Raw genomic sequence first — 27,162 nt, forward strand, 5'->3', positions numbered from 1 at the left:
CTATATAATAGCTTTGAAATAAATATCCTTAGCTACAGAGATCAGTAACAAGGGTGACACCAGTCTGCAGCTGAACAGGCAGTTGCTGGGCAGATGTCCCTGCCGAAGTATTATTTTGTGTAAGGTGGTGATGGCCTTTGTATAAGGTTATGGTCTCTGTAGTCTTTTTCATTATCAGGCATACAAGTGTGAGGACACTTTTCACAGCCTTCCCTGGCTCTGTATGTCAGAGTTTCCTTAACATTAGTAACTCCATTTTGATTCTGAAGACTTTCATTACCACATGTCTAAAGTTGCTGGGAGAAAAAATGGAGAAGAGAGAAGGAGAAAGGGGATGACAAAGGATAGAAAATCTGAGCCCAGATTATAGGGTTTGTGAAATGACTTGAATGAGCTCAACTCCCCTAATTTTAGGAAAGAAGTGAAGTAAAGACTAGGCCAGGCACGGTGGCTCACACCTGTAATCCCAGCACTCTGGAAGGCCGAGGTAGGAGGATCACCTCAGGTCAGGAGTTTGAGACCAGCCTGACCGACAAGGAGAAACCCCATCTCTACTAAAAATAAAAAATAAAAAAAAGTTAATCGGGCATGGTGGTGCATGCCTGTAATCCCAGCTACTTGGGAGGCTGAGGCATAAGAGCTGCTGAATCCGGGAGGCAGACGTTGCGGTGAGCTGAGATTGCGTCATTGCACTACAGCCTGGGCAACAAGAGCAAAAAAAACTCCATCTCAAAACAAAACAAAAAAAAAAAAAGACTAGAAAAAACTTGGTGACTTGGACAAAGCAGCAAATGATTTAAAAAATGTGAGGCTTAATCCACTGACTCTGGCAGTGCAGCTTCTGAGAACATCTTTAAACATGGCATCAGGCCCACATCACATCAAAAGAATCAAGTACCACCACAACAAAGGAAACAAAAAAGAAAGTCAAGTCCCCAACTATGTCCCCTTTAAAATGATTGTTAATGCTGTTTTTGCATTAACCAAACTTCAACAGACCTGTCATTCCCCCCCCGAGGGTCAAAGCAGGTACTGTCTTGGAGACGGAGTTTTGCTCTTGTTACCCAGGCTGGAGTGCAATGGCGCGATCTCGGCTCACCGCAACCTCCGCCTCCCGGGTTCAGGCAATTCTCCTGCCTCAGCCTCCTGAGTAGCTGGGATTACAGGCACGCGCCACCATGCCCAGCTAATTTTTTGTATTTTTAGTAGAGACGGGGTTTCACCGTGTTGACCAGGATGGTCTCAATCTCTTGACCTCGTGATCCACCCGCCTCGGCCTCCCAAAGTGCTGGGATTACAGGCTTGAGCCACCGCGCCCGGCCCCTGTCATTCCCTTTTATTTGTAGTCAGCTGTGAGCTGCTGGGCAAGGACTGGGATTCGGGGACATGATTCTAGGCTTGTTCTAGACCATGCTGGCACTTACCACCATACAGCTTATGCTACTGATGGAACTGCCACACAGCTGGTGACTTTCTGCAAGTCTACCTTTTTCATGTTTTAGGAACACAATTATCAGGGCACTGCCATTTGTATCCTTCCTATGACAATGATGGCATTTCTCTTCTTAGCATTTTGAAGTATTAAGAAAACATAGGTTTCTTACTATTTTATATATTTGGGTTTTGGGATGGCCGTTTCTTCTGAGACAAGGTCTCACTCTATCGCCTGGGCTGGAGTACAGTAGCATGATCTCAGCTCACGGCAACCTCTGTCTCCCAAGCTCAAGCAGTTCTGGTGCCTCAGACTCCTGGGTAGCTGGGACTACAGGTGTGTACCACCATGCCCAGCTAATGTTTGTATTTTTAGTAGAGACAGGATTTTGCCATATTGGCTAGACTGGTCTCAAACTCCTGGTATCAAGTGATCCACCCGCCTCAGCCTCCCAAAGTGCTGGAATTACAGGTGTGTGCCACCAAGCGCCCAGCCCTGATACTTGTTTTTTACATATTTACTTCATGTTCTTTGAAGGCAGGCACTGGCCAAGGCTTCACACTCATTTTCTACTTTCTTTTTCCACCAAATTCGTTGTTTCTGTTATTATGGACCAGCAAACGGAAGCTTCTTCAAAGCCATTTCACAAACTTCTAGCCTACACTATTAGGATACTTTTTTTTTTTTTTCAGAGAGACATAGTCCAGCTCTGTCGCCCAGGCTGGATCTTCGCTCACTGCAACCTTCCAGGTTCAAGTGATTCTCGTGCCTCAGCCTCCCAAGTAGCTGTGATAACAGGGGGGTGTCACCACACCAGGCTAATTTTTCTATTTGGAGTAGAGACGGAGTTTCAATTTCACCATGTTGGCCAGGCTGATCTCAAACTCCTGACCTCAAGTTATCTGCCTGCCTTGGCCTCCCAAAGTGCTGGGATTAAAGGCATGAGCCACTGTGCCCAGCCCATAACTACTTCTTTAAGATTAGTTAAATAGAACATGAAAAACTACACTTACTGAAGTATGATGGAAAAAGGTCTAGCTAAATTTTCACTAACTAAGGCTCTTAATATGGGGGTACACAGAGAGAATTCAGGGATCTGTAAACATGGAGGGGAACCTTTTCACTAACCTCTATGCAAAAATTAGCAATTCCCTCAATCAAGAATGTAAGTAACAAATCACAGTAGTATTAGAAAACCTATGAATTTGTCATTAATAGAAACCATGGGTATTTTCATACTACAATTTTTGCAGACAATATCTATTTAAAACTATGATACATAGCACATTTACTATGCTTATTCTCTTACATGAGAAATACACATATTAATGTAAGAAGCACATATTACTTTATCACAAATTTGTATATAGTATTTGCTAATGATTTTTGAATATAACATTTCCTTCTTAATCCTATGTAGTTTACTTCATATAATCATGAATCATTATTAGAATCATTATCCTGAGGTAGGATTTACAGGCTTCATTAAGATTGCCTAAGAGGTCCTTTGCACAAAAAATACTCATTAAGAACCCCTGAACTGTAAAATAAGAGTAAGCAAGGTTGGTAGTAACTGTCATACCAGCTCTAATAAAATGAGGGGTTGGGTTTTTTTTTTTTTTGACAGAGTATCATTCAGTTGCCCAGGCTGGAGTGCTGGTAATCTCGGCTCACTGCAACCTCCACCTTCCGGGTTCAAGCAATTCTCCTGCCTCAGCCTCCCCAGTAGCTGGGACCACAGGTGTGTGCCACCACACCTGGCTAATTTTTTGTGCTTTTAGTAGAGATGGGGTTTTACCATGTTGGCCAAGCTGGTCTCCAACTCCTGACATCAGGTAATCTGCTCACCTCGGCCTCCTAAAGTCCTGGGATTACAGGCATGAGCTACTGTGCCCAGCCTTGCTTTTGTTTTCTGAGACAGGGTCTTGCTCTGTTGCCCAGGCTGAAGTGCAGTGATGCAAACCTGGCTCACTGCAGCCTGGACATCCCAGGCTCAGGTGAGCCACCACGACTGGCCTGATCAGCTAGTCTTGAAAAAATATCTTCTGATTATGACAAAGAAGAACATAGAAAGGGATTTTAAGCTAGTCATTTTCACTTAAGAACACAAAGTCTGTCTGTAAAAAAAAATTACGTTTTGAACACTTAATAACTTGTTATAATTAAAATAATTCCAGGATTACAAATGTTTAAGTGCTCAGGACCCTTTAACAGTAACTATTTTTTTAAAACTATTCTTTGCTTCTAAGATTTTTTTAAAGAAAGGACGAAAACCACTAACAGGTGGAGTTCTTAAGGTAATGTGTAAAGTGCCTTCCCTTCTGTTTTCAATGAAAAAAATATATATATGTACATACATATACTTTACAAAAATTATGGCTTAGACCTTTCCTGATTAACTATACTGGTGAAAGCTAAAATGACTTAATTCAAAGGAAAACACATACCTCTTCTATTGAAAGAAAGCTGTTAAAAAAAGTTCTAATTAATTTACATTTTCCCCACCAGATCCTATTCTGAGCCCAAAACTAAACAATCAATATTTCCTAACAACATTTTTAGTAACTCAATATTGTACATAGAACATTTTCCTTAAATTATATATAGTTAATGTGTTAAGTTTTTATTGAAATCATAACTTTTCATTTGTATTTGAATAATCATTTCCCCCAAAGACATATTTACCTTCAGCCAGTGCTGGTGATTCTGTCCTTGTCCTTCTATCTGTTTAAAGAAAGAAAAAAAGGAAGAAAGTCTAAAACATTATTATACTTTAAAATAAGTTTTTATTACAGCTAACTTTAAAGTTCACGAACGCCATCACATGCACATTTTATACATACACACATATATTTATTTCCTTGGAATTAACCGCCATTTAGGGAGGACCTATTTAGAGTAAGGCATTATATTAAACCCTGGAAAACAACAATAGGTAAGACAACCTAGTTGTCATCATCAATACACTCAAAGAGTGAAAAGTGTACCAAGACAAGTACACAATTCTCATCATAGCTTATGAAGCAAAGAGTAAGAAAATGAAAGTCAAGGTTGGGCGCAGTAGCTCACACCTGTAATCCCAGCACTCTGGGAGGCCAAGTCGGGCAGATCACGACGAGGTCAGGAGGTTGAGACCAGCCTAATCAAACATTGTGAAACCCGTCTCTAGTAAAAAATACAAAAATTAGCCTGGCATGGTGGCGCATGCCTGTAATCCCAGCTACTCAGGAGGCTGAGGCAGGAGAATTGCTTGAATCTGGGAGGTGGAGGTTGCAATGAGCCAAGATCATGCCACTGCACTCCAGCCTGGGCGACACAGTGAGACTCTGTCTCAAAAAAGGAGGAAAAGGAAAGTCAGTAATTCCTCTTTAGCAGGGGCCTAAAACTAGCAAAAGAGGCATATTCATATATTCCTATCACAGTTTAAGTTCATTTAGTTTCATTGTGTTAATAATCAGTTTTATTAAAGGTTCTAAAATCGTTACTCCATGACAATAACCTATTATTTGCCAGGGACACATTTGGCAAAATTCAAGTGAACCAAAAAGGCCTCTCTAGGATTGGTTTTACTATTTCATTCACTCAATTCAATCATTTGTTTCTGCAGAGAAAGGGTCTCGTTATGTTGCGCAGGGTGGTCTCCAATTCCTAGTGCTCAAGTGAGCTTCCTGCTTTGGCCTCCCATAGTTCTGGGATTACAGGCATGAGCCACCATGCCGGGCTGGGTTTTACTATTCCAAAGACACAATTATAGGTAAAATAAAATCTTCAGAATGAGTTTATTATAACTTTGCAAAAAAAGGTTATAAGAAGCAAATAAAGATATTAACCCCTTGGAGAAGAAGGTATGGATCACTGTACCAAGAAAAAGCCTCATGTTTTCACTCTAGCTGAGGTACCTCCTCCTGACTGCACTATCTGTGGTTAAATGTCTACACGAAGGCCGGGTGCAGTGGCTCATGCCTGTAATCCCAGCACTTTGGGAGGCCAAGGCGGGTGGATCACAAGGTCAAGAGATCGAGACCATTCTGGTCAACATGGTAAAACCCTGTCTCTACTAAAAATACAAAAAATTAGCTGGGCATGGTGGCGCGTGCCTGTAATCCCAGCTACTCAGGGGGCTGAGGCAGGAGAATTGCCTGAACCCAGGACGCGGAGGTTGCGGTGAGCCGAGATCGCGCCATTGCACTCCAGCCTGGGTAACGAGAGCGAAATTCCGTTTCAAAAAAAAAAAAAAATGTCTACACGAATTCTTCGGCTACCCGGAGACATAAATAAATCTGAAAATTTGAAGGTGTTAACACTGAGAGATGGGATCTAGCAGATAAATATCACCTTCTTCCCAACAAAAGGGATATCCTTATTGCTTTCTTAGAGGGCTTCCACAGGATCATGCCCCAGTTGTTCACAAAAGTGAATAGCTCAGTAACGCACCCTTGGATTGGTGTTCCCTCTTTCCTAGTTCACTTGCTCCAGTCCTTCAACTTCTGTTTCTTGCTAACAGGGATGCAAATGAATTACCTGCAAAAAAGCAGCTGTCTCAGTTTCTGCTTTTGGGGTAAAACTAGGTCAAGACACTTGATTTCCATGATGCCATAATCCCTTTTCATCCTACCTCATTGGATGCTACTTCTTAATTTCCACTACACTTTCTTGCACACCCCATATTCCGCCCAAACTCTCACTACCTAAAATCCTTGAGCCTACTATCTCCTACTAACTCAAGGCTGAAGATTCTGTTGCATGAGCATTATAGATCTACTATTATTTCATACTCAAGAAACTAGAACAGAGTTTGCAAAAACGCATATGTAGTTGGCTGGCTGGGGCCACCTGAGATAAGTGTTAACCAGGCAAACAAACAACTGTGTGTTTATCTAAATGGTGCCACTGCTATCAACATGCCATGCTAAAAATACAGGTGATCCAGAGCTCAACCTTCAAGTGAACAGATTTCAGACGTTAGCAACTAATGAAATAAGTCAGACACACTCAGTAGGCCAAATCAAACAGTCTGAGGGCTATGTGGACGAACCATCAATTTGCAACTTCTGCTCTAGAATCTCACATTGTCTACCATGTATTATTTTATTAATCCTTCATCTTTCACTTTTCTCTATGAGTTAGTCCATAAATGAGAGTCACGTTCAAAGCCTATCTGCTCTAGTTTTCCTCAAAAGCTTGCCTTGGATCAGTATTACCAAAAGTGAAATGAATAAACGCTTTACTGCTTTTTCTGCCAAAGATAAAACTGCCTTCCCTACAGCCCACTCCAGGCACCCAGAAATAAACAAGTGGTTTGACTGACCACTTTTATAAACCACGGCAGAAAAAACAGTGCCACTTGCATAAAACCATGAGGAAAAATTCTAATTCTTAATAAATCAAGAAATAATAAAACACTTGTAACTGTATTCACCCTTAGAAATCAAATGTCAGGTCATAAATAGTAAATATTAACTAATATTTAAATTGGATAATCCAGGCACCCAAAATCTACAAACCTAGAGATTATTCATGTTAAGCGTTAAAATTTTCTTGCCTCCAGCAAGACATTAATTATGACTTCAGACCATTCTGTCAACCATGTTGATAGCTCTGCAGTATTTCAAATGATGGTACATAAATCTCACTGCTGGCCAGGTACAGTGGCTCACGCCTGTATGCCCAGCACTTTGGGAGGCTGAGGCGGGTGAATCACCTAAGGTCAGGAGTTTGAGACCAGCCTGGCCAACATGGTGAAACCCCATCTCTCCTAAAAATACAAAAATCAACTAGGCGTGGTGGTGTGCACCTGTAATCTCAGCTACTCGGGAAGCTGAGGCACAAGAATTGCCTGAACCTGGGAGGCAGGGGTTGCAGTGAGCTGAAATCGCACCACTGTGCTCCAGCCTGGGTGACAGAGTGAGACTCTGTCTCAAAAAAATAAAAAATAAAAAATAAATAAGTAGCATTGAAATGGAAAACTAAGAAAGACCCTTCTCAGACTATACAGTACAGATGGATTTGAATATAATTTCTCAAAACTAAATCTCAGAAAATAGAACACAGAATCTTACTTATCTTTGGAGAAATAATATGCTAAAATATAACGCACTATAAGAAATTTAAAGTGGAAAGACAGATCTTGTAAAAATTAAAGATAAAGGATACTAAAATGTCTTAAATAGTTCATGAGAGTATATATAAATCCCACGTAGACAACAGAAAAAAATAATCTTGACAATTTGTAACAGGAAGGCAAAACAATAAATATGAAAAAAATGTATAGCCCCTAATAATAAAAGGCAAATACAGTAAAATGGTTTAGAGAACTGGTTCTGAAATGAGATAGGCCTGGGTTGCATTTTCAGTTATTTAAATTATTAAGTTATTTGAGCATGCTTTGTTATTTGTAAAATGCAGATTTTTCACTGATTTAAATCAGGTTATCTATGCATCCTTTTCCTTTGTAAAAAAGCAAAAATAAAGTGTGCAGGTTAATGGAATTGTTAGTTCTGCTGAACATGGTCATTACCTTTTAATATTAAAATTATAATAATATATATCTATTGACACTAAATCTCAAGTATAGCACTGTTAAGGAAACCATGTCTAATCTGCACCAGAGCTCAAACACCCGAGGCTTCCTCTGTATCATCCTACACCATGCTTACTACCACAAAATAGTTTGATCAGAAGAAAGTACAATGGTTACATTTAGAGCCTCCCTCCTTGATATACTTAGAAGTACATTTTTATATAAAAACAAATATCAAGGTATATATGATAAATGTAAATCTGGATATTGTACAAATATTAATACTAAATATTAGTACAATACCAATAAATTCTTTTTTACAGAGGAGATTTTAATTTTTAAATAAAATAGAGATGGGGTCTCGCTATGTTGACCAGGCTTGTCTGTAACTCCTGGCCTCAAGCAATCCTCCCACCTCAGCCTCCCTAAGTGCTGGGATCACAGGTATCAGCTACTATGCCTGGCCAAGAAAATCTTAATCTCTGTTGTAAACCCATGCCCCAGAATAATTGAAATACCAACATTTTCATTATCTTTAAAGTTTTTTTAAAATTATCTCCAGGAAAAAGTAAATTGCCTGTAACAGTTAACTAGGTAATGCCAGGTTTTCAGAACATGACTTGATTTTTGTAGATTCTAAAAATGTCTTACAAACTTCATTTTCCCTTTTTTTAATAAGGGTAAAACATGCTCACTGTACAAAATACATAAAGTGGAAAGAAACAAGTATCACTACCTATAATCCCACAACCAAAACTTTAACAATTATTCTCTTCTGAATTCTCTTATGCATATTTTTATAAAATTTAACACCATTTATTTGTATTTGTCCTGCTTTTTTATCATTCATAACATGTGCAATATTTTCACATCATTAAAACCTCTGCCAAAATACCACTTTTAGTCTTTACATACCAACTTGTCATGTGGGTATACCACATTTTTTCAAACATTTTCTTACTACTGGACATTCAGATTTTTCTAAACTTTTGCTCTTATAAACAATGGTATGCCTAAGACTTCCATAAGCACAGAAATATCTGTGTGATTAGAAAATGTTATCCCAGTCTAATATAAAAATGTTGATGAACTATTATTTTATTATACAAACTGAACATCTATACAATATAGCTCTGCCTGGGTTGGGGTTTAAGAACCTCAGCAAGCAAAAAACCCCGGCTGTGCATACACATGCCCCTGCATACAAGGGTCACACTCTTGCCTACTGACAAACATAATCCCTGAACATTAAGACACAAACATACCTAAGCCAGTTCCAAGTACCCTGGCCCAAACTTTAGAATTAATTAGAATTAAATTAGAATGTTAATTAGAATGTAATTTTGGACAGAATGATGCACTGGCCAACTTCACAGAATCCTTGACAAGCGGTGCCTTCTTTTGCTTTTTTTTTTTTTTTTAAAGAGACAGGGGCCAGGGGTAGTGGCTCATACCTGTAATTTCAACACCTGTAATTTCAGCACTTTAGGAGGCTGAGGTGGGAGGATCACTTGAGGCCAGAAGTTTGAGAACAGATGAGAAAACATAGCAAGACCATCTGCACAAAAAAATAAAATGAACAGCCAGGTCTAGTAACATACAAACTGTAGTCCCAACCACATGTGTGGCTGAGCAGGAGGATGGCTTAAGCCCAAGAGTTCAAGGCCACAGGGAGCTACAATTGCCTCTGTACTCAAACATGGGCAACAGAACAAGACCCTATTTCCAAAAAACGAAAGAAACAGGATCTCCCTCTGTTGCCCAGGCTGGAATGCAGTTGCACAATCATAGCTCACTGTAACCTTGAACTCCTGGCCTCAAGTTGTTCTCCATCCTTGGCCTCCAAAAGCGCTGGAATTATAGGCACAAGTCACCTTGCCCATCCTCTCTCCCTTTTATTTTTTAAACTACTGAGGTCAGCTATTTTTTCTCCAAAATTATGTAACTTAGTCTTTCCCATTTTTCTATCAAGGCCTTATTTATTTATTTTTTTTGAGACGGAGTTTCACACTTGTTGCCCAGGCTGGAACGCAATGGCGTGATCTTGGCTCACCACAACCTCCACCTCCTGGGTTCAAGCAATTCTCCTGCCTCCCGAGTAGCTGGTAGTACAGGCATGTGCCACCACGCCCAGCTAATTTTGTATTTTTAGTAGAGACGGGGTTTCTCCATGTTGGTCAGGCTGGTCTTGAACTCCTGACCTCAGGTGATCTGCCAGCCTCAAAAGATGCAGAGATGCACTTTGGGTTTGGGGATAGGGAAGAATTGGGAACAGAGAAGGTGCATTTGAATGAAAACAAAGACTTGGGTTATTTTAATTTGCCTTTCTTTATTTGTAGTTTTTTATTTTAGAGTCAGGGTCTTACTAAGTTGCCCAGGCTGAGCCTTTCTTGTCTTGCAAGTCGTTTTTTTCAAAAATTCTGTATGATAATCAACAGGATGAACTAATGAAAGCATATTAAAGAGTTATTCAGGTAACATGACTCAGTGAATTCCTAATCTATGTGTCATGGTGACAGAAAACAAGTATGTTCTTTACTGCTACTAAAGAAACTGATTAAATACAAAGTACAAAGGTGAATCCTACAATGCAACACCTTGACTTTCAGGAATCTGCTCCACTTTCAAAATCACACCTACAAAAAGCAAAAGCTCTTGAGATAAACCTTGTCTTTCGTCAAGGTGTTTTAATTACAGTAAAAACTTTTCCACAGTAATCAGAACTAGAAGTTGTTCAATTAATTGCAATTCTTGATAGAAACATTTAAAATACATACATGTGTATTCATTAACTAATTCTTTTTAAGAAAACTAAAGTACATTCTTCAATGACAAGTCATTGTTAGAATATTTCCAGCCACCATGATCCAATGCTTTTGTAGAAATTATTGGGGGAAAAAAAGAATTTTTAAAAAAATTTTTTTAAAGCTTAAAAAATGCAAATTCCAATTCTTCACAGACTAGATGTGAACAGTCAGTGCTGGTTTGCAAAGTGCACTTTTAAGTAGCACTAGTATAAATAAAGCATGGGCTTTGGTGCCAAACTGTGAGGCTCACCCTTGGACAAGTTTCTCTCTCTCTAGTGGGGATAATAATACCACCTACAATCTAATTGGGTTATTATGAGGATTAAATAAGAATATATTTAGCATTTAAAACTGTCCCTGACGGGTAAGTACTCTATAAATGCAAGTTGATGTTATTATCATCACTACTATCATACAGACCATAACCATAAACACACTTTTTCTAAAACGTCTAGTTTTTGTCTTTTTTCAATGTAATGAGAAATGGAGATACTGAAAATATAGAATGCTTTATAGTTTCATATTTTTTCTCCAATCTTTTATATCCTGATCCATGGCCAATCATATCACTTCTTTTAAATCCTGTCAGTGACTGGTCACTGCACACCTGTTATTCACTAAATGCACCGACTGCAGAGCATGTAGCTGTGTTACTTCCCTGTCTCCCAGTGACAAACCCATGAGATTCTTTTTTAAAAAGGGTACCTGAAAGAGAGGATTTGCCAACAAAGATGAAAGTGAAGCAAAGAAACAAAAGCAATAATGCTGGAAGTAAAATTCTAATGGAATATAAATGGAGTTACAAAGAAAGAGTTGACTGTGAGATTGCTGACACTGCTGCCAACAAGGAGGCTAAATAGGCGGCCAGAGGAACTTTCTGAAGGTAAACTGATTAACATAAAAGAAGAGTGGTTACGGTGAAAAGGATGACAATGTCTCAGAGGAAGTCATGCCAGCAAAAAACCTTCATATTAAAGGAACTCACATATATTTCTTGATATTCAAGGTATAATGGATAAAATGTTTGAAGCTGATCCAACCTTAGAAGTATAACAACTTGTCCAAAGCCCAGAAATGATGCTCACTCCACACGGTACGACAGGGAAGAAGAAACCAGGCATGGTTCTAACTACTCTTGAAAAGATTTTTATGAAAAAATAAAACACTTTAATTCTCAAGCTTTAAATTAACACTGCACTAAGTAAAATACTAGTTTTACTACTTTATCCATTTCCCTATACATTTTACAACAATAAGAGTATGTTTTGATGAAAATTTCTAACAATCATGGAACAACATAATTTCTAAAATTGCTTTGCAAAATTTAAGCCTGCATTAGTATTTTCACAGTCCACAGCACAAAATGAGAACTGCCTGTATAAAGAACTTTTACAACCTAAGAAGGAAAGCAATTCAATTTAAGGACAGGCAAAAGATTTAAACAGATAATTCACCAAAGTTAAATGGACTGCAAATAAGCACTTGAAAAGATGCTCAACACCATCAGGCACTAGAGAAATGCAAACTGAAAACATACCAGATGGCTAAAAAAATATTGTAAATGACCATACCAAGTGCTAGTGAGAATACGGTGCAAATGAATTCCTATACACTTGTGCAAAGCCAGTTTAAAAAGTTAAATATACACCTACCATATGACACAGTCATTCCATCTAGGTATTTATCCAAGAAAAATGAAAGCATATGTTCATACAAAGAATCATACACTAATGTGCACAGCAACTTTACTTATAGTAGTCTCAAACTGCAAGCAGCCCAAATGTTCATCAACAAATGAATGGACAGACTGGTATTTCCATATGCTGGAATACTACTCAGCAATAAAAGAAACAAATTACTGACACATCCAATAATAAGTATAAATCTCAAAATCACTAAGCCGAGTTGAAGAAGTCAGACATAAAAGAATACATATTCTATGAGTCCTCATATATGAGATTCTAGGAGTCAAGTCTGGGCAACACAGTGAGACCCTGTTTCTAAAAAACTTAATAAAAAATAAGATTCTAGGAAATGGAAACTAATATTACAATGACAGAAAATACATAGATGGTTGACTGGGGTCTAGGGGCAAGTAGGGTGGATAGATTTGAAGGAGGCAGGAAGAATGCTGGAGGAGATTATGTTCATTATCTTGATTGTGGTGATGGTTTCATGGGTGATTAACTATGTTGAAGCTCAACAAACTGTATGCTTAATAAAACTTTTTGAAATGGCCCATGGATCACCTGTATCTGCCAAAAAAGGGGATTCTCAGGCTTGCCATAACCCACTAAATTCTGGGGGTCAAGCCAGAGAAATTTCATTTTCCAAGATCCACATTACTCTAATGCACATATTTACTCTGTAATCTGGAGGATCTCCAGAAGAACTACCTCATTCATCTCCTACGAAAACACACTTAGAATTTTAGTCCATCAATATTTCATTTAATCAAAATTTAATTAGCATTTGACAAGTTATTTTATTAGTACTTATATCAACAGGGTTTTAGATGAAGCCCACAATTTCAGAGCTTTAGAACTTAAGACATCCTATTACATTCATATTTATATTTTGAAATCTGGCATACAGGTAATCTCTGAAATAGTTCAATAAAAGAAAAGCCGACAGAGACAAGTTTTAAAGCTAAAAACAAAGCTTTAGGATTTTGATTTAAAATCATATCCTGTCCCAATTTCATTTCACAAATGGGAAAGCTGAGACCCAGAAAGGTTAAATTTGGGCAGAGTCAGTAGTAAAATGCAAATCTTCTATTTTACTTTCTTCTGAAATGAAAGTCATCCACCCAACCTTCTTCTAAAAAGGGTTCCTATTCCTTTGCTTTCAATTTCTCCTAAATTCGTATTTATTGTCATTTCTGTAGCTCAGGTTTTTTTGTTCTCACTCCTAACTACTGCAATAATCTCCTAAATGGTTAATCTACTTCTGTAGTTCTCTCTCCACTTTATTTCAATTTCACAAATACCTGAGTACCTAGCATTAGTCAAGTACTATGAGACGCTGATTTTATCTTATCACTGCTCTACTTAAAAAAAAAACAAAAAAACAAACAAAAAAAACCTTCTAATAGCTCCCAATGCTTTTCAGGATACATTCTCAAACTGGCACACTTAGGAATACCCTTTCTGATTTCAGACTACTCCCAATACGCATGCTACTAGAGCAGAGCCCCCTAACAGCCTATGCCCATTCCAGTCCTGAAATCTGTTTCCTCCTCCTGGAAAGGTATTCCTCTCTTCCTAAAAACGGTCTTATCCTTTAAGGCCAATTTAAAGCTATGCCTACTTTCAACAGGCTTTTCCCTAGGACTCCAGCCCACCCACCTCAATCCCCGCAATTCTGAAGCATTTTCACCCAATAGTACACTGCTACTCATTGGTTGCCGATGTTAGTTATATTACTGAGGGAAGATAAAATTTGTTTCTCAGGTCTTTTGTACCCTACTTAATATGCAGTACGTAAGTGTGTTACAACAAAGGGAAACAGCATAGCACATTATAGGTAAAAAAAATTTTAGTCTAGAGGCTTTGAAACCAGTCAAATACCAGTTTGAATCCTAGTTCTGACAATTACCATAATTCAGGATCACACAGCTAATAAGCATTAGTTACCCCACTGGTCAAATGGAGTTAACAGACTTTAAGCACTGTTGCAAGCATTAAATAAGATTCAATGAGAATGCATATTTAGTGCTTAGGAAAAATCACAAAGAAAACATTCACTTAGTTGTAGCTATTATTAGCTACACAGATTAAATATCTACCATGTGGCAGATAGTGTGCTAGGTTCTAGAAATACCAAAATGTTTCAGATTTAAGCTCTGATCTTAAAGAATTTGATGTATTAATATATGCAAAATACTATTCATCCATCCAAGTTAGAAAACAACAATCATCATTCTTACCTGTACTGTAAGACCTAAAAAACTGACCATTCTATTTCCTAAAGATCTCTATTCATACAACCACTGAACTAGCAATTCAAGCCAGGACTCCTATGGTAGCCTATTTGGGTCTCACTGCTGCACCTTTAACCTTTTCTAACTCATTGTCTATAATGTTATTAGAACAATCTTCCTAATGCAGAAACCTGATCACCTATCGACGCATCATCCTTCCAATTAGTATATATCCATAACTGCAATGGCATAGAACACAGAGATCTCCAGCTGACTCAGTTTTAAAGAAATATTTCCCAGATTTCTCTTAAATATCTTTTTGATGTATTGTTAAATTAGATTTATTGATTGAGACAAAGCCTTGTTCTGTGGCCCAGGCTGGAGTGCAGTGGCGCAATCTTGGCTCACTGCAGCCTCTGCCTCCTGGGTAGCTGGGATTACAGGCGCACACCACCACACCTGGCTAATTTTTGTATTTTTCGTAGAGACGGGATTTTGCCATGTTGGCTAGGCTGGTCTCAATCTCCTGACCTCAGGTGATCCGCCCACCTCGGCCTCCCAAAGTGCAAGGATTTACAGGCATGAGCCACCTCACCTGGCTGTTAAAGCAGCTTGATAAGAAACTAACTACTGCTTTAAATACTTCAGCTCTAGTTTTATCAGAAAATCCATCCTACTACTGCAACGATTTAATAACAAAAAATTGGGGAAAAGAAAATCCACCCTACCTCATATTACTTCATCTTCACGTGTTACGAGTGACCGTTGGCCAGTACTATCAATAACGGCTGCCCCACAATCATCCACAAACACTGTCACCCTGTTTTTAACCACCCTGTTTTTAACAATGCATGCCACAAAGCTACCACAGCAGATTCTTATTCACCAAGTCTACCATATGCCATGACATGTTTTTTGTTTTTTTTTTTAAGAAGCCCTACAATGTTTCTAATACACAGCCAGGATTGCCGAATCCCAGATTAAGAAACTTTACATAGAAAAGTGACCAACCCCAGATATGATAACATTGCTTTGTCTATCGTCTATCTAAAGCCGGGGTCTGCAAACCGCCCACAGACCATGCCAAACCCCAAGGCTTTTTGTTCTACCTTTACACTAGGAATGATTTTTACATTTTCTAAGGGTTGAAAAAAGAAAACAACAATCTGTATCCTGAAAGCAGTTAATGACTTCCTGTGACGATAATACTTGCATATATAAAAAGTAACAAATCCATAATAATTCTGTCAACACCAAAGTATTGTTAGAGACTACAATTACAATAGAAATTTAGAGAACAGGACAGTGTGAGAGAAAAGGATATTCCATGTATGAGCTAAAAATTTTCTCAAAAGGCCCCACAGTACATCGTATCACTCATCAAAACGAGGGACCCTTTTCTGTGACTCAAAGTGGCTGTCACAGCCTGTTCATTGTTATCATACTCCCCTCTGCACTAAGCACAATGTCTGACACATCACAGGCTCCAAAGAATAGATGCTGAATGAGTAAGCAAACATAATAAAAGATGTAAATACACTAGAATAAATGCAACTTGTCTAGAGTTAAGGTCCTAAAAGGCTACCATTCTGCTTAAATGATTTGTTTGGGGGAAAAGAGAGATAAGGAGAGGTCAATGTGTTGGTAGCCAATAACTGACAAAATTTAGAAAAATATACAATTTCTCCTATTAAAAATTAAAGAAACTTTAAATGAAATACTCTAAGGTGTGTCCACCATGGTTTTATATAGTTTTTTAAATTATTTTATTTTAGTTTTTTAGAGATAGGTTTTTGCCATGTTGGCCAGGCTGGTCTCGAACTCCTGGCCTCAACTGATCTGCCTCGACCTTCCAAAGTGCTGGGATTATGGGTGTGAGTCACTGTGCCTGCCCAGCCTACAGATAGATACAGTTTTTCTGGACTGACAAAACTCAATTGCAACAACAGGCATAGATAACCATTTAGGAGAGATACTATATATCTGATACGTGGTAATATATATTATTGCATGTCTTGGTAGCAATAAAACAATAGATTTTTGTTTAAGACTCTGAAAAATACTTTGTCACATAATGTTAAAAAATGTCCTCAAAACTCAACAAAGATCAGTTACGGACCCTCAATAGGCCAGACATTCTATGTAAGGCCAAGTACAAAATGCAGTGTAAAAATAAGACCTGTCCTCATGAAGATTACAGTCTAGGATATGACATGTAAACAAATTACTACAATACAGTACAATTAAATAAAATGCTATGCTAGAGTTCTGTGGTTAAACTGCTATGGGAAAACAGATGAGGGAGTAATTTAATTATGTCTAGAGGAGAATGTCAGAGAAAGCCAGAGAAGGGAACAATTTGGGTGCTTTACGTATTTTTAAAAAAGCACCAGTACTACTAATAACTTCCAAAGACATTTTTATATGCTTCAAATTAAGTCAAATAACTTAATTTTAGGATTTATATGAGGTTATTCACTAAACTGGAAAAGGAAAATCTTCCCTTCTCCTGTAAGAAGCATTTTAATTACTACCTGATTGTTAACAATGGGTAACATAATAAAATACTACTAAAGTCCTTAAGAAAAAGGCTTTGTTAAACTGAGACTGAGGCACCTTCAAGAATTCAGAAGAACACTGGATAAGACTTTTTAGGCCTAATAAATACAAAACCTCCTCAGATGTTTTAACTGGGAAAGAAGAAAAATAAATAAATACAAAACTACACTAATTTTTTCAATAATTTCTATCCCGTTTGCTATACATGTTTGAACCTTAATCTGTTTGCCCTTTTGTTATTTCTGCTTATTGGATAGCTTATATAATTCCAAATTTGGACTGTCAAGTCTGAACCTGTAAGTCAAGTCAGGGGAAAACACTTTCAAAAAAAGGACACGTACTATTCTAAAAATTACTCTTTCATGGTTAGAATATATATTTATGTACTAAACCTTTATCTTTAAAACACATAGTCCAACCTGTTAAATGTCCTATGTAATGGGGTTTTTTCTTGTCTATCTTCTTCTCTTTTAAAAATTACCTTATATGTCTTATGAGCTTTTCTCCCAAGTGCTCATTAACAGCCACATGATACCTAATTAGTTCAACAGACATCAATAAACACAACTATAAATGTATCATATCAGATAGGTTCAATTAATTTCTCAAAAGAGCTGATAGTTCTTCAGTAGAAGAACTTTATTTTTCCTAGCACTTTTAAATTTCGCAGAGATAATTAAGCAGAAAACATTCAGTATTTTCACATTTTGGCTATTTCTTTATTTCCTAGACTTAAACATCTTAGTTTAAATGATTTTTAACAGATAGGCACCCACAAACAGAACAGCTGTACTTCAGCTGCTATGTCACAAACTTCTGTATCATCAGTAATTTTTACCTAGGTATTTCAGACTGGAAAAGACAAAACAAACAAAATATGATTTTAAAATAAATTCTGAAACCGTTAACTCCTAACATCCTGGATGTTTTACTTTCTGCTACTCTACCCATTCACTGATACCTTACAAAAACCTGGACATTTTAGAATTTCCCCCTTTCCCTTTTCATTTGATTTCCAACAAACATAGAAGCACCTATATATCCTAGATTTTATTTAGTTTACTAGTTGTAGTATCTAGGAATTTATTTTATCTACAGAGATAGATTTATTATAACAAGAGACAAATTTTTAGCCATTTGGAAAGTAGACCTTGCTTCCTTGAATTAACAGAAAAAATATCTTGTAAAGTGCAAGAAAAAAAAAAAATTTAGGGCTGGGCGTGGTGGCTCAAAGCCTGTAATCCCAGCACTTTGGGAGGCCGAGGCGGGTGGATCATGAGGTCAAGAGATCGAGACCATCCTGGTCAACATGGTGAAACCCCATCTCTACTAAAAATACAAAAAAAAAAAAAAATCAGCGGGGCCTGGTGGTGCGTGCCTGTAATCCCAGCTACTCAGGAGGCTGAGGCAGGAGAATTGCCTGAACCCAGGAGGCGGAGGTTGCGGTGAGCCAAGATCGCGCCATTGCACTCCAGCCTGGGTAAGAAGAGTGAAGCTCCGTCTCAAAAAAAAAAAAAATTTAGGTACTAAAACTACAAAAATGGAGAAAAATGTTGATATACGTTAAATGATAGATGAGAAACTACTGGTCACTAAAGTTAACAGATCATCAATATCTTAACCATTTCTTTCAGCCTCTTTCCTATTGTACCTTTTATTCAGACATTAGTCTTATCTATTTTAAAAAGTTAAATTACTTACAGCCATCACGTGTCACCTTTGCAGTCCGAATTGGAGAATGATTGTTAATGCTGATTAAATTTGCTTCTTTCCAGAATTTGAAATTCATAATTTACTTATCTTTCCTCTACTGTATTAAAAACTGAAATTAATACAGGAGGGTCTTCTTCCATAACTTCTTGATAATAACTAATAGCTATTATTCGGATATACATTAACAGCCATTATTTGACTGTCTGCCCTCTCCTATGTTAAGCGATTCAGTTAAAAGTTTTGGGCAACCAGATATTCACATGGTCTGAAAGTATCACCAAACAGAGACCTTTTACCAAGTCTCATTCTCTCGCCTAGACTGGAGTGCAGTGGCATGATCACAGCCCACAGCAGCTTCGATCTCCCAGGATCACACCACCCCGCTCAGCTAACTATTGTATTTTTTTTGTAGAGACAGGGTTTCACCATGTTGACCAAGCTGGCTGACACCATCTTAATTTAAGGATAAAATTTAGTATCACCAAAAATGTAATACACATTATATGCCTGCTGATGTAATGCAATGGGATGTATTCAACATTACCCTATGTAATAAACTTGCCAAGTACATATAAACTAACTCTATCAGGAAACAAAGCAAGATAAATCCAGATTATGAAATATTTTCTGTCACACAGCTTGACTGGATGAAATGGAGCAGGTGTGAAGATTAATAAAAGAAGAGCAGTTCAGTTTTGGACATGTTAAATTTGAGAGACGTATGAGCCACCAATCTGAAGATGCTGTGAAGGCAATGACAGAAACAGAAGTATGGAGTTCAAGGAAGAGGTCAGATGACAAATACTATACCTACACCCCAAGACCTTGTATCCAAAGACCAGTGGCAGACCAGAGGCCACAGTGCGCTAATCATACTGTTCCGGTAACACAATCTGGGCAATATTTTCTTGCTGCTCAGCTGCCTCTGGTTATTGCTCATTTTGTGAACCTGGATTTCCACTCTCTCCATCAATTCTGTGAGCTACCTGTCATCATCCCTATAAACTCCTTTTATATGCAAATTACCCAGTCAGTTTCTGCTCTTGAAACCAAGGACCCATTAATGAATTATAAAGAATATTCGGGTCTCAAACAGAAAACTAACTGTAATTTCCTTTCCAATTTAAGGGCATTCCTACAAACAAGCAGAATTTATGTTACAAATGTTAACTCTGAAGTAGAAATACAGATAATAAAGATACTCAAAAATTAGATGGTATAAATCAGTTTTTTGAGATATTTAAGAGATTCCAGGATAAAGTTTCAAAGTATAAAATTTGAACATTAAGTAGAACATCCAGAAAAGATGACAAAACACCAAGATCACTTAAAAAATATCAAAGAACTAAAAAATTTTTCATAAAAAGAATGATGAAATAGATTTTGAGAATATAAGAAACAAAAAAAAAAAAAAAAGAGAATATGAGAACACAAGACTAATACTGGTTTTTACAAAGTGTTCTCTCTGTAACAAGATGCTTTATTTTGTGTTATACATTCCAAACTGCTCCTACTAACAACAGTAATGGAAAAATTCTCCACCTGAATCTACCTTTATTTATTTAGTTAGTTATATATTTTTTAGATGGAGTTTCACTCTTGTCACCCAAACTAGAGTGCAATGGTGCGATCCTGGCTCAGTGCAACCTCCACCTCTCCCAGGTTCAAGCAATCCTCATGTCTCAGCCTTCCAAGTAGCTGGGATTACAGGCGCCCACCACCATGCCCAGCTAATTTTTTTTTCTATTTATTTATTTTATTACATTTTAGGTTTTGGGGTATATTTGAAGAACATGCAAGGTTGTTGCATAGGTACACATGTGGCAGTGTGATTTGCTGCCTTCCTCCCCATCACGTACATCTGGCATCTCTCCCCTTGCTATCTCTTCCCAACTCCCCACCCCCCACCGTCCATCCCCAATTTTTATATTTTTAGTAGAGATGGGGTTTCACCATGTTGGTCTGGCTGGTCTCGGACCCCTGACCTCAGGTGATCCACCCACCTCCACCTCCCAAAGTAGTAGGATTACAGGTGTGAGCCACCACACCCAGCCAAGTCTACATTTAGTCTCTAATTTCATACACTTCCCTCACACACGTCAGTAAAACTACTTTTCATTTTCCAAAAACTTTTCACATTTCAAATCAAAAGTAGAATTTTGGCTATACTAAAGACTAACATTTCTTAGATCCTTGATTGCACACCATTTACATACTAAACTCCCTACCTCCATTTAGTATTTTTAAGGGATACATTTTGAAGAAGTAAATGAAAAAAGAGTAAAAACATTTAATAGGGAATATTTGCTTTAAGGAAAAAAGAAGTACTAATATATGTGAATATCTACTATGTACAACGCATTTTGCTATAGACCACACTTTTTTTTTTTTTAAACAATGCAAAACTGGGGATGTTACCTTTTTACAAAAAGTAAATGAGGGAAATGAATTTCAAAAACTGGTTTAGGCCAGTTGCAGTAGCTCATGCCTGTATCCCCAACACTTGCAAGGCCAAGGCAGGAGGACTGCTTGAGCCTAGAAATTTGAGACCAGTCTGGGCAATAAGTGAGATTCCATATCTTAAATAAAAAAAAAAATTAGCCAGGCATGGTTTTACATGCCTGTTGTCCCAGCTACTCATGAGGCTGAGGAGGGAGGATTGCTTGAGACCAGGTCAAGACTGCAGTGAGCTATGATCATGCCACCACACTCCAACCAGAAGGGAAGAGTGAGAACCTGCCTCAAAAAAAAAAAAAGGGTGCGGGGCTCACTTACCTCACATCAGTGCATCAGTGCTTATAAGAGGTCAGTGTCAATAAGGGGTTGATCTGTTTCCAGAACAGATCTGCCTATCACAAAGTTGATGCCACTTTATTCACAACAAAATGCCTCCATGAGCACATTCCTCTAAAAATTAATTCTCTTTGATTTTTTTTTAATTAAAAAAAAAAAAAACAATTGTAACCATTACACTGAACAAGTTGAACCTGTGGGATGTAACTATAAAAAGCAACTTTTTGTCCACCACTATTCTTTAAAGTTATTCTGCAGCCACAATTAATGTCCCTAAACTTTCATTTAGGTAAATGATCATGAATTTGGTCACTCCCAAGTTATAAAAATAATCTGACTTTTAAAACTGAAAGACCCAGCTGGGCACAGCGGCTCACACCTATAATCCAACAATATGGGAGGCTGAAGCAGAGGATCACTTAATCCCAGGAGCTGAAGACCAGCCTGGGCAACACAAGGAGACCCCGTCTCTATAAAAAATAAAAGATAAAAAAAATTAGCCAGATGTGGTGGGACATGTCTATAGTCACACTTACTTGGAAGGCTGATGTGGGAGGATCGCTCAGGCCTGGGAGGTCGAGACTGCAGTGACTGAAAGATCCTTAGTATAATTATCAATTTTTTCTCATTTAAAGTTAGTATCTCCGCCTTCCCAGCTCAGCCTACACAGTAGAAGCATTATGCTTTTACCCCTCTCTTTTACACCTTGCTAACCCTGGGTGGTGCAATTATGTGCTATCAGGGAGCTTAGATACCTTCACGACTCAAAAAATGTTTAGGCCGGGCACGGTGGCTCGTGGTTGCAATCCCAGTACTTCGGGAAGCCGAGGCAGGCAGATCACCTGAGATCAGGAGTTCTATACCAGCCCGGCCAACTAAAAACACAAAAATTAGCTGGGCATGGTGGTGTGCACCTGTAATTTCAGCTACTCAGGAGGCTCAGGCATGAGAATCGCTTGAACCCGAGAGGCTGTGCAGTGAGGCAAGATCGTGCCACTGCACTACAGTCTGGATGACAGAATGAGACTGTCTTAAAAAAACAAAAACAAAACAAAAAAGTTTAAAGCTGATTCTGTTCAGGAATATTTTCAGGGGTTCCTTGAAAGTTGGGAGCTCTCACCCACCCCAGCCCTAGGGATCTCTCACTCCAATTCCTATGCTGCACCTCCTCTGGGAATCCTTTCTGGTTTTCCCCCATTTGTCTCGCTTCTCTCAGGTGGCCCTCATGTGATCTCTGGGAAACACAGATCTCTGGTCCAAAAAACTTTGGGAGGACTGGCAGTCCATCCACACAGCGACCTTGCTTTCTCTGCTGTGCTGCCAAGGCAGATAGTTTCTCTTTCACCCTTTAAAATTTCCAGGCATTAGACAACAAACCACTGTGTCCCTCAAATTGCAGAAGTTATATATTAAGCTCCCCACGTGGTCTTACTATAAAGCCCCTCTATCTTTACTGCAGGGAGAATACTTCCCATCCCTCCCACAAGATGGGGGAAAGCAGTTAGGAAGTCTCCTAGAAAACCAACAACTGGGTTATAAAACTTTTCCAATTTCCAATGACTCGTGTCAAAAACTCTCTTCTAATCTCCAACTTTTTATACCAACAGATGGATAGGTATTAGAAGTCACAAGATTCATTTTCTGGCTCACATGGTGTTGTTACACACACATGGTGTTGTTACAACTCACTTTAGAAATGTGCATCTGTTGACTTAGGGCCAAACTCAGAATACAAGAGTTCCACCCATTTTAGCACCTTATTACATATTTTACATTTTCTCAATTTTCCATGAAAAGCAGGAAGAAAATAAAAATCCACAACCTCACCACTCAGCCACTGTTAACACTTTCCCTTTATGCCACCTAAAAATTTAAGTTTAAATTTTTCAAAACCTTGTACAATAACACTTCATTTCTATAATTTCATTAAGCAATCAAGTTCATCATCTAATTTAAGCACATCACCTTTTTCAAGCATCAAATTTCCACTAAACTAGTGTGTTGGTCTTTCTAAAGCTTGCCTCACTGTGCCACTCTGAAGTCGAAACCCTTTAATGGCTCCCCACCACCGGAGATTAAACTTTAATCTTTTAAAAAGCAAGCATAATCTATACAGCCTCCTAGAGCCGCTCTAAATATGATTTTGAACCATGAATGCATCACATAAAATCATACTACAGGAAAAACGTAGATGTCAGAGGAATTTCTAATAATGGGTTGTGACCTACACTAGCAGGAGAGAAACATTTCAGAATTTGTGATGTCAATCACAAATTGTTACCCTTCAATGAAGCTGGATCCTGAGATATTTTCAACAGGAACTAGGACCAAATTCCGAAATGCTAAAGAACAAAGGTAGTTATTCCTTTATTAGCATGATAAAACTAAGCTTGCAGTGGGAATCAGTCCTCGTATGATTGCAAATCAAATTCTGTATCGCTACACATGTATGTACTGGTTCCACACTCATTATCACCAACTGCCAAAAAGTTAATCTAATACTCAAGAGCAGATTTATTAAAACTTTAAATGTCTAAAACTCAATTTTGGGATTCATTTTGTTACAAGTTCTACACATAATGTGCCATCCATTCACAGAGCACACATTTAAAATTCTGTCTTAGAGCCAAGTGTGGCAGCTCATTCCTGTAATCCCAGCACTTTGGGAGGCCAAGGCAGGTGGATCACTTGAGGTCAGGAGCTGAGACCAGCCTGGCCAACATGGTGAAACCCTTTCTCTACTAAAAATACAAATAGATAGATTAGATAGATTAGATAGACAGATAGACAGATAGACAGGATAGACAGATAAGCAAGCAAGCTGGGTATGGTGGCGTGTGCCTGTAATCCCAGCTACTTGGGAGGCTGAGGCAGGAGGATAGCTTGAACCCGGGAGGCAGAGTTTGCAGTGAGCTGAGATTGCACCGCTGTATTCCTGCCTAGGCAACAGAGTAAGACTCTGTCTCAAAAAAAAGAAAAAAGGAAAAAAAGTTTTAATCTTTTACCAGATGAAATGAGAAGTAAATTCCATTTAAACATGCTACCACGAAATATACACTCATAGTTCTTAGCTCCAAGAGGCTCCAGTCTGCTAAGAAGTTTAAGTCAGTAAAAATGCATAGAATTACAAAAGTGCCTGCGGAAAGAAAAATAATCAGTTCTCTCTTAAAGCTGACAATAAATGTATTCACTCAAAAAGTACACAAGAACAATGAGTGTGGGCAAATATGATGTATCTCTATGAATAAATGCAGAGAGTATGTGTGCGTACTCATATAACATGTATATATGCATAAAGATGCCTGGAAAAATGGTCACCAAAACAGTGACTACCTAGATGGTGATTCTTGCTTTTTCCTTTTACTATTCCATATTGTTTCATTTTTTTTTAATAAATATGAGCATATATATTTATAAGAATTTTCATTATTAAAATACAGTATGAAAGCTACAGTAATCTAGCCATGTGGTACTAGCAGAATGATAGATCAATGAAACATACATAAAAGTCTATACACATAAACCCAAACATCTGTGGTCAACTGATTACCAACAAAGATACCAAGGCAATTCAGTAGAGGAAAGGACAGTCTTCTCCAAAATGGTGTTGAGACTACAGGATATCGCATTCAAAAGTTGAACTTAGTAACTTAACTCACACCATAAAGTTAGCTAAAAATGGATCACAGACCTAAACGTAAAGACCAAAACTAGAAAACTTTTAGAAGAAAACGCAAGAGTAAATCTCATCATCTTTGGTTAGGCAAAGATTTCTTAGACACGACATACACTGCACCATTCTTAACAGGAAAAAGAAAAAAAGATAAACTAGACTCTACCCAAATCAAAACTCTCATAACTCAAAGACACCATTAACAGCCAAGTATGGTGGCACATGCCTGGAGTATCAATTACTCAGGAGGCTAAGGCAGGAGGATTACTTGAGCCCTGAGTTTGAGTCTAGCCTGGGCTAAATAGCAAGAACCCCATCTCTTAAGAAAAAAAAAAAAGACACCATTAAGAAAATCAAAGGACAAGTCACAGATTGAGAGAAAATATTTGCACATAATATATCTGACAAAGGACCTGGATACATAATGTATAAAAGACAACCCAATTAAAAATGGGCAAAAAGATCTGACAGACATTTCACCAAAACAGATGGGGAATATGGCTTGGTGGGGCATACCTATAGTCCAGGACTTTGGGAGGCTGAAGCAGGAGGATTGCTTTTTTGTTTTTTCTTTCCTTTTTTTTTTTTTTTTCGAAGAGACAGGGTTTCACCGTGTTGGCCAGGATGGTCTTGATCTCCTGATCTCAAGATCCACCCACGTCGGCCTCCCAGAGTGCTGGGATTACAGGCGTGAGCCAACATGTAGGGGACTGCTCCAGCCCAGGAATTCTAGGCTGCAGTGAGGTGTAATTATGCCACCATACTCAGCCTGAGTAACAAAATAAAATCCTGCCTCTCTTAAAAAAAAAAAAAAAAGAAGAAAATGGCTTGAAAAGATGCTCAACATCATTAGTCATTAGAGAAATGCAAATTCAAACCACAACGCTATACTACTTCAGACCCAGTAGAATAATTATAATCAGAAAGATCATGACAAGTGTTGGGAAGATTCAGAGAAACTGAAATCCTCATGCACTACTGGTAGGACGTAAAATAGTACCAACAGTCTGGACAACAGTTTGGCAGTTTCTTTAAAAATTAAATATAAGTTTTCCACATGACCCAATAATTCTATTCCTAGGCATCTACGCAAAAGAAAACATACGTCCACACATATCTGCATACAAATGTTCATAGTAGCATTATTTATAACATCCAAAAGTTGTGAACCATCCAAACGCCCATCAACTGGTAATGAACAAACAAAATGTGGCATATCCACATAAATAGAATACTACTCAGCAATAGAAAGGAACAAATTACTGACACACTGAACACGCATGAACTGCAAATTAAATGAAAGCAGACACAAAGGTCACTTTATGTTCCCATTCATAAGAAATGTCCAGGAAAGAATAATTGAGCAAGAGACACAAAGACAGAGACAGAGATAGAGAATGAGTGTGTGCAAAAACTAGAAGATAGGAAAGTGGTTGCCTGGGACTGGGAGGAGTATGGAAGATGAACAGGCTTTCAAGGGATCTTACTGGGTTAATAAGACAATATCCTAGACTCTGGTAATGGTTGCAAAGCTGAATAAATTTACTAATAATCACTGAATTGTGAATTTGAAATGGGTGAATTTTATGGTGTATAAAGTATACCTCAATAAAATTGTTTTTAAAAAGAGAGTGAAAAAAGTTAGTACATAATTATGCTTACTGAAGGAATGATTAGGCTTTTCTACATGCCAAAGCCAAAAACCAGTGAGAAAACAAAACATATTAAATGAAAACATAAATT

At 38.0% G+C, this 27,162-nt stretch overlaps 1 protein-coding gene across 39 annotated transcripts in view; it reads right to left on the reverse strand.

Moving 5' to 3' along the window:
- The window catches only part of CYRIB (CYFIP related Rac1 interactor B), a 170,890-nt gene that overhangs the window by 54,422 nt on the left and 89,306 nt on the right, over window positions 1-27,162 (reverse strand). For 27 of the 39 annotated variants that reach the window (XM_032253644.1, XM_032253430.1, XM_032253652.1 and 24 more), the window contains 2 exons: window positions 5,867-5,953; window positions 4,118-4,156 (listed from right to left, as the gene is read on the reverse strand). The gene's annotated coding sequence lies outside the window, so the exon portion shown is untranslated. The remainder of the gene's footprint in view (window positions 1-4,117; window positions 4,157-5,866; window positions 5,954-27,162) is intronic. The other 12 variants (XM_032253660.1, XM_032253673.1, XM_032253514.1 and 9 more) reach the window with 1 other exon arrangement.

Source organism: Sapajus apella, unplaced genomic scaffold (genome assembly GCF_009761245.1).
Source record: "Sapajus apella isolate SASKATOON/1434 unplaced genomic scaffold, GSC_monkey_1.0 scaffold3, whole genome shotgun sequence".
Lineage (NCBI taxonomy): Eukaryota > Metazoa > Chordata > Mammalia > Primates > Cebidae > Sapajus > Sapajus apella.